General features: G+C 31.7%; 1 protein-coding gene across 1 annotated transcript in view; it reads left to right on the top strand.

The window, feature by feature from the left end:
* LOC110374217 (protein O-mannosyl-transferase TMTC1) overlaps positions 1–9758 on the top strand; it is a 113760-nt gene continuing 104002 nt past the window's right edge. The window contains exon 1 of the mRNA XM_021331827.3: positions 1–171. The gene's annotated coding sequence lies outside the window, so the exon portion shown is untranslated. The remainder of the gene's footprint in view (positions 172–9758) is intronic.

The raw sequence follows: 9758 nt of genomic DNA, 5'->3' as shown, positions 1-9758 counted from the left end.
TCGATAGCTGACTGCCGAGGGGTACGGCCGCGCGCGACTTTCCCAAAAATACGTCTTACGTATCGTGTTTAATTTTCAGAGTGAACGTAATTTTTTCTTTAAGTGTAAATAATTAGATTAGAATAAATGTGTTTTAACGTGCCATGGTTAGCTATTAAAGGATTTGAATAGGTAAGTGGGATTTAATAAATAGCGATGAGAGAGAAAAGCTGTGAATGAGGAAAATTTTGTATAATTAGTTAAAGGGCCTTCACAGATTTCGTTCTTTAGAGGCGGAAAATTTTCTTTAGAGCGTTGTTTTATTATCTTTTCCTGTGATTTGGTTTCTATTAAAAGATTTCTGTTAATCTTTGCCATCCTGAACGTAAACAAATTGAAAGTACAGCCTCGGTTGAACAGTTTCAATATTCATGCAACAAATGTTCGCAACATTCTGTGGGAATTGCTCGGGATTCTGGGAAATACACATTCAGTTTAAGGAAAACTAATATTCTATGGGAAACTTAGCTTGAAAGTCAGCTTAACTATCATAAATGTAAGGAAATATTTTTGTTACCCTGTTTGTTATTTCAAAACCTGTCATGAGATGAAGATACATGAGTAGTTTTTTAAACACCTAAAAATTCATTTTTATTAAGCACTGTCAGATTTCGGATTTATAAAAGTAGGTACGAAAAGCTTTCAAATGGTTTCGAGATTATCTGTACCAGTACTACCGGAAAATCATCTGCCCAGCAATTTGCCAACTCAGTCTTACCAGATGCAGCTGAGTATCAGTGTTTTCCATGGAGCGCCTGCCTATCTGACCATCTCAACCCAGTTGCCTTGGTAAAATTGACAATCAGAGTACAGAAGATAATAACACAAATTAAGTATTATATTCTTGGTATATAATTTTCTGAAAATAGATCGAAGTTTAAGGGGCAATTGTATTGGTATTGAATTTTGTTTACGTTCCAAATAGTGCGATACCAAAACTGCACATAAAAGTAAAATATAAATGAAAGTGAAGTATTTTGTAAGTTCTAGTTAATAGTAAGAAAAAAATGTTATTAAAATTATTTTAATTTCGTGTGTCGTCAAAATAACTTTGAAAAAGTTACTTAGATAATATTTAGTTTAATAAGTTTTGCTATTATAACTTTTTAGCGAGACATATTTATGACTATTTCATGTCATTGCTATAAAGTCTAAAATTAAAAAGTTTTTCGAATTTCGAAACAAGTTTCAATTTTTTGATTAAGTGAACTAATTAAAGTGAGAAATAAATGTATTTTTTACTTTATTATCATTCAACTTGTTTAATTCTTACATATTTCTTTCTATCAATAAAATATTTATTTTTTGCTTACTACACGGGATTTCCCACTACGAAAACACGTTGTCTAATGGATGTTACTAAGTTAATTTTGCCACCGACTTCTAGGCCGATGCACCTAAAAATAGTTTTTTTTTGCTTTTTAGTGTTTTGGGAAGTCGGTTTAATTTTTTTGTAAAAAAGTTTTTTATTTAAAGCTTTTCAGTGATACGTATAGTTGTCACTATCCATACAAGTGGTAAGTTCTCATCAATACAAAGAATATAAGTCCAAATACGAGGTATTTTACATATTCAGTTGTCGAGTTCCCTCGACTTTCTCTGGTCTCCATCATCAGGTCAGCTCCAAACCTTCACTGTTGCAAAGGTCTTGTCAATACAAATAATTTAAGCCCAAACACGAGGTAGTTATTTACATATACAGTTGTCGAGTTCCCTCGACCCTCTCTGGTTTCCATCATCAGATCAGCTCCAAATCTTCACTGTTGAATAGTGCTTTTAGGCGTACACCTGGGTATCAAGTTTTTAACCTATGTATGCCTACAACTTTCGAAGGTTGCCCTCGATTTCTCAGGGTTTCCATCATCAGATCCTGACCTGATGACGGAAACCTCCTCCTTTTTGGGAAGTCGGTTAAAAATATCTGGCCATCAAAAAAAGACTACAAAAATTAGTAAAAGGTGCTATAACACATTTTGTAAATAAATCTGACTACACAAACATTAATATAAGATGGCACAAAAAATAAGCTTTTTCCCTGTAATAACACTTAGCAAGTTTATTTCCTTATTTGAATATTTTACTATGTTCAGGAAATTTCCGGAAGCTATTAGCGTGGAAAAATAGATGATAAATATATTCACGTAGTTCATATATTAAGATCATAAAAAAGTTTTTTTTTTTTAAATTTGCAAATACATTGTTTTAGCAATTAGTTTAAGTGAATTTAGTTGTTATTATTAATGTAACTTTTAATTCCCTCACCGTGAATAGTAATAATTCAATTAAAAGTAATTTTAATTGGGGAGAATCTGGTTCTGTCATTTTAATTATATTTATTGAAAATAAATTAAAACTACTAAATTTAAATTACATGAATGAGTAACTTTCTATTTTTTAAAAGTAAGAACGTAGCGTGTGCATAACTTGTCAGCTGCTTGTTACGACTTAAGTAAAAGTTAAGTTAAAGTAATTATGTTAAGTTTAAGCCTTCGTTTATTGCTCAACGTGACTTCAGTTTACTTTGACGACCGGCGATACGTTTTGTAAAGTTTGTACTCGACTGTACATTGTATTTTATTGAATGGCTATTAAAATAATGGGATATAACTATTGGTAAACTGTTGCTGGACCTAATTTTACCTCATTTGGTGAATTTTAACCACAAAATCAACTAGAATTCCGTTACATTGAAGGTGATTATGTGAGAAAGTTACTTACCTAGGACTTTCAAGTACATAAGGTCTTCTTAGGAACAGTTTTGCAGACTTAAGGACCCACCTATATCAGGTCCCGCCTATCTAAATTTCGCACCATTAGCACATATAACGTATAAGATGATTTACGTCCCACCCGGGCAATCTGTGCTATCTAAGTAACCATCTTACCTAAGTAGTTCTAGGTCCTAGGTCTACATCTGATCTAAGCTAACTTTGATAACTAAACTTATAACTTGAAATTTAGTTTCACTACGAAATTTACTTGTGTTTATATTACGAAATATGGATGAATCTTTACCGAGAAACGTTAAGTTAAATATTGTTTCGGTTATTGAAATTTGGTCCTTCTCTCCTTGAGATCGGCCCGAAAGAATTTCTGTTACAAAATACATTTTCTTAGGAATGGAAATATTTAATATTCCTTACTTACTTATTAAAGGTAAGTAGGCTAAAATTAAGCGGGAATGCTGAAATAATGGAGGGCGTAGAAGATTGAGAAATAAGTTAATTATTATTACGCTTCTACAGCTCCTTTAAAATTAATGTATTTGTACTTTCAATCTTTGTAGCGAGAAGTAAATTATTCAATAACAATAGTTCTAGGCTTTAACCTTTAATTACTGTAATTGATTGACATGAAAATATTAAACAGTGAAGTTTAAGTTTTTTTCTTTATTGCTAAAAAATAACAAACTTTATATCTGTCGTAAAAGTCGTAGAGTATTATTACCATTTTGACGAAGCTACATCATCAAATGATGTTTTCGAAAATCAAACCACCAAAATATTTACAAACAAAAAACCCCACATAAATCAAAAATGCCTTTTCCAAGACAAAAATCCTTCAAAAGAATAATAACACAGTTATGTCTGAAATTAGTTTACGTAAGAACACGAGTATGTCGTCTGTTAGGCTAAGGTCTAACAAATGTGACGTCAGAATGTTACACAGAAGGAATTTCATCACGCACTGTCGAGACAAATGTTTGTAGGGTAGTTATTTACTAGATTCATCTCCGGTTCCTATAAAAAAGACTGCTTTGCCGGATGGTAGATTTTTGAGGTTTGTTGCTTGAAACTTATGTTAAAGTATGGAGTTTATAGGAACGTGGTGAAAATAAGAATTTTCTGTATTTAAGTTAGTATTGAAAAGATTAAACGTAAAAATAATATTAACACTGTTGTGTTTGGATATATAGCGCTTTTTACATCATCATCTTCCGAGCCTTTTTCCCCATTCGAGATTCGAATCCGAGATTTTTTACATACATATAGGAAAAATAGCTTGATTTTTTGATAGCGCTCAGCTGATTATATTATCAATGGCCCTTCGAGAAATTAAGGCCTGTCATGTATTCAAAAATTAAATATGTAGTCTGTTAATTCAACTTGTCAATCAAGTGATGAAGTTCTATCGTTAATGGGAAACTTTTTGATTTTAATTTTACTATGATTGGTGTCATTAAAAGGAAATTGAACTTTGCTGTGAAGGCCACTACAGGTTCTAATGTATGTGTACGAGTATAAATACGTAATAACACCTGTCAAGTAAGAATTTTAATTTTGTCATAAATGAGTTGCTTTCTAAAAAAAAAAACTAGAGATTTATAATTTCATTTTTTTAATGCTGACTTGTCACACGAACCAAAGGACCAAAGAGTAAGTGGTTCTCCAGTGCAAATTGCAAATGTTTATTCACGATATGAAAGACGAATGAAAAAAATAATATTTACTTAGCAGAAAATACTGTCCAAAACCTCTTAGACATTTTTAGTAGAATGCTAGTGACGTTATTTCTAATTACTAGTCTTTATCTAGCTTTTAGTCTAGAATTTCAGGCATTTAGCTTAGCTTAGATTTATCGTTAATGTCTAGGACACACGATCTATTCTGATGCTCAGGTGATAAGAATTTAGTGTTTACTTTAATGTTCGTTTAGTCTAATTAGAAACTTCTAGCCAGTTCAGCTGAATTGCGATTGACTATATTTTCTTTGAAGTCTAAACGTAATCTATAGGTACCAATATACTTACAGCTGCAAGGTTAATTTGTATGTTTCTTTACTTTAATGCTCTTATCTCAAGAACTGATTCGAAAAAATATTTTAGTTTTAGGAAGCCTCTTATAGTTGAAGGCTTATACATACTTTATTTTTTTTCCACGTGTGTGAAAAACTTTTAACAATACGCGAGCAAGACCGTAGGTGGAAGCTAGTTAGTAATAAAATCATTACTATTTGTACTTATTGCGATAGACAAATATTGAAAAATGTAACAAAAATAAATTGTTTGCCTGTTCAAAAATAACAAATGATCCTGTTAAACATGAAAAGTTAAGACATCACGTGAAGTGTAGAAAGTCTTGGTTACAGTTAATATTGCTTACAGCTAACTCATAAAGTTTTACGTGAACTCTTTCAGCGAGTTAAGACATCAAACTGAACTAATGGGTACGAAAGTTCAATGGTTTTTACTTTGTGATATTTTGAATGATATGATAGTTTTCACCTTTCGATATTTAAAAATAGTTAAATTAAAAGCTATTCTAATAAAAAACCTAAAACTAGAAAGCATAAAAAAATTCGTCCCCATCGTTGTCGATATTGATATTTTGATTGACATGATAGTTTTTACTTTTTGATATTCTGAATGACATAGCAGTGGTGCGTAGTCTGTATCATAATATATTTATGTGTATATTTTTCATAATATTAGGTACATTGTGGAGAATGGGAATCTATTTCTGTTTCGTTGGAAAAATATGCGATATTTTTTCTAGGAAAAACATGCGATGTTTTTTTCTGGGAAAAACGTTTAGAACAAATGTTTTGATTTTTATTTTCCCAGAAATATGAATACATACGTTTGTCGGAAACCTACAAAGAATATACATTTGATGGCTTCAAAATTCTCTTTAATTTGAGAAATCTATTGTATTGAATTTGAAATCGATATTTGTAAATCAAAAATAATAAATAAATCGATGTCATATTGTATTTAACATGCCGTTTTTCCACAATTTTACACACTTACCATAGGAAATACTACCCGTTCCTGGATAAAATAATAGCATATGTTACTCGAGAAGAGTGTAGTTTTCCAATAGTGAAAAAAGTTTTCAAATCGTTTTTTTCGGAGCCTTTAGGGAAAATAAAAGAATCCTCTTAATTATATAGATAAATATATTATAGTTATTAAGTAACACTTTACTCTCATAACATAAACACTACGTACCTTTATTCTCTTATAGAAATTATTGTTTCTAACTTAATACGTGCATGAACCACTCTAAGTGATATTTTCTTTATTTACCAGCTATTCTAGTTATTCTAGTACTAAAAGCAATTACTAGATATTAAGTGCTGGGACATAATTGGTGTCTGTACGTCTTTGTAGGTGCTAAAGTCACCGCAACCTTTGCCTAGAAGTGAATTAGTGTCTATTGTATGTTTAATTGAAAATTGATTTTTGGTGAAGATGTTAGATTGTCGAAATAGAATACTAAAGATATAATTACATGTGTGAGTGATTTTAATTGATACTAACACATTAAATGTGAGGTATTTTATTTAAGTAAGCCGAATAATTGAAAATACAGAGTTACGTCATTTTTATATGCTGCGAATACCTATAAGGTTTCTGAGAAAGGACCATCCTAAAACGATACTTAATATTTTTGGAAAGTGCTTGTCAGCCTAAAAATTAGTTTAATAACATTTAAAACAGTTTAATAAAATAAACAACTTGAACATAGATTTTTCAAAAAAAAAAAACTGGTAAAAACCCAACCGGCTTCAAAGAAAAAAAAAACATCTAAATTAAACCCAACATAAACAAATCACTAATCAATAGAAAAAAAAGCTTTTCTCAATAAAAAAGAGAACCTTAAGGCTATTAACGGAAGAATGGAGATTACAGTAAGGAGCTCTACTTAATCCCGTACGCGGATGTAGAGCCACGTACTATTTGATTAACTATTTGCTCTAACTAGAGCTGTTAAAAGGGTGCCGATGTCGTAAATACAGTTCAGAGTTTAAAGGGCTCGTGGTTACGTGGGTGGACGTACTTGTAAGAGTGGCTTGTGTTTGTGTTTTTGAGTAAGTTGGTTTGAATGTTGGAGTGGCTAAAAAGAGCCTGTAAGGTTAGTTTTTTTTAGTGTATTGCATTAGAATAAGAATAAGAATCTTTATTTGAATGAAACACGGGGTACATAGATGTAACATTTCGTAACAGTTCTGCATGTTTCGCCGTAGCATCGGCATACAAATATAAATAAAAAAGGTATTTATCAACTTGGACAAAATTAAAAACAAATAACAATTTAAAATCATAAAATCTAATAATACAATATTAAGAATTTATGGTACCTAACCTAAACACAAGTACCTTGTCTACTGACTGAAGCTGTTCTTATTAATTCATGTAAAACTTTTTATCTGTTCTTGTATTTGTAGCACATACTACCTTCGGACTGCAGATCTATCCGTGTTTACTATGAACTGCTTTCCGCATACCAAAAAACCCATAACATTCATTAGGTATCTCTATTGATACAGAGATTACTTCTTAATAATATTCTGTACAAACTTTACCTCTATGCAATATTAGTAAGATATTATCAGCACCTTTTATTTTGAGCAGTTGATCTCTAAAATAAGTATAATTTTACTGCTGAGAATTACGCCGTTACGGTACAGTACTTATGAGAAAAGTCGCTATGTAATGTCTTATTCAATTACATTATTTACCTACAGTACAACACAAAGTAAAAACAAATGCGTGTCCTAACAAAATAAAATAACATGTCTTGGGACGTTTCTCCCAAGAAATAAAACTGTAGGACTAATAAAATATTTTACACATACGCGCCCTGCTTACCCCCCGAGAGATATAAAGGCGAATCATAATGAGTCGTAATGTTATTCGCGTAAACGTCCAATGTGTACGCGGCCTATGTTTTACTGCGCAGTCATTTGTTACAATTGTTGTTAGGGCTGGTATACAACGAGGATTAGGATATATGATTTGTTGGTGAAGGGAAATAAGTGTTTTGAATGTTTTTTGAGAACTTTTAGTTGCAGTTTTAATAGGGGTATTATTTTAGGAAGGCTTTTCAAAATGCTGGTTAATATTTATTTAAAAGAAACGTCGGGATGTGGATGCGGACGAAATCTAATCCTAACATTATGGTAAATTATTGAAATAAACCGTGACTCAAGATTTTGCTCGAATATGATTATGAACACATCTTTATGATGTAACGGGGAATACGCGCAGTACAAAACATATGATGACCGGCTTAGCTTACTATAATGTTTACATTCAACGCGTGTATGTGTCTTCCCCGTAATATTTCTAACTGTGATATGAATTTATTTCAATAGTCGTTTATTGTTTTGTTTTTCACTGCGTTTACCTTCTGTTCGATTTTTCCTGTATTTAAATAGTGACATTGACATGCATCGATTTGAGTATTAATCAAGTAGTATTTAAACGGTAATACTGCTACGATTCAATTAATTAATTAGATGAATATTTGCAATCTACCCAATTCTAAGCTGAGTTAGGTATCGCTCCCTTTAGCTGTTTATGAACCTTATTCCTATTAGCTTTCTAATGTATTGTAATTGAAATCATTCTTACGTAACGTATCTTTTTTCGGGCTTTCCCCCTATTGTACATCATTAAATACGCAACATTAATTCTCCTTCTACTCATTTGACTCATGTACACCGATGCGTAGTACTATTCAATCTACAACCATCAATAACTTCCGTCAGTTAGTTCTAACCGACAAAAAAAAAACCTTTATTCAGTCAATACAACAAACAAGTAACAAAGCCAGTTAAACAAACGACAAGGTAAACAAAATCAATCGGACATCAAACCCACATACGAACGTTATCTAACATCGATTATCGACTAATGAGCAACACTATACCGATGCATGTCACTATTATTGTTACATCAGGTCAATAATTTATATCCCATCCGTCATTTATATTTTATGGGTTGTTTTTTTTGTGTAAGCTGAAGGGTTTTGTTTTGAAGCCTAGACCAATTTGAAAAACCTTATAAGAATTTTTATTGCGAAAGAATAAATTTTTATGACTGCGCGGAAAAAAATAACGAGTTTAAAGTTATTATATAAAAAAACTCATCCTCCGTCATAGGAGTGAATTATAAGTGAAGTAAATAAGCTGGGTGCCGGGCTAAATTTATACGACTACATCACGTTTTCAAAGACAACTTATCATTAACTATTTATCATATTATGCTTTATAATCACATCTACCAACTATTTAATTCATTTACTAAAATTACATCCCGAAAATAGTCTCTGTAGGTAATTAGTAAATACAACACTCACCCTCACACCTACTCACTCCAAACACTATCGATAAAACTAAAGAGCTCAAACTCACAAACTCACTCACATAAATTAAAAGGGTTCTAAAACAAACAGGCCACATCACTAGCGTGACGTCACAGCGCGCAACGAATTTCAATTGTAATCAAATATGGCGTCGGGCTGGGTAAACAAGATAAAACGGTGTTAACGTGTTGCTGTGACAAGGTTGTGGCTTCCTTGCTTGTTCTATGGATATTTGAGCTAGTGTATACTAGGCGTTCGTGCGAAAGTGCATTGTAGATTGCTGTTAACAGCGTGTGAAGGTTTTGCAAGGCTGATTTCTGAAGCTAAAAAAACCTTGTTCTAGAGCATTTATATTCTGTGTTATCTGCGAGATTCTATTTTGATTAAATCTGAGAAAAAAACGACTTAAAACTAGCGGTCACCATTCCACATGTTAGATTTTTTAAATAATCATAACGTCTTTATTAAATAGATCAAGAGTTCCCTTGTGAAACCTAATAGTACCTAATCTAATTTCAATTTTGTGTACAATGTTATCAAATTAAACATGTCAGATTTCAAGAGTAATAACGATAAGTAAAATATAAAATACCCACTCAATAATTTCTTTATCCCGCCACTTAATAT

This window comes from Helicoverpa armigera, chromosome 10 (genome assembly GCF_030705265.1).
Source record: "Helicoverpa armigera isolate CAAS_96S chromosome 10, ASM3070526v1, whole genome shotgun sequence".
Taxonomy (NCBI): domain Eukaryota; kingdom Metazoa; phylum Arthropoda; class Insecta; order Lepidoptera; family Noctuidae; genus Helicoverpa; species Helicoverpa armigera.
Note: the sequence above shows the minus strand (reverse complement) of the source record. Positions and strands in the feature narration are given on the sequence as shown.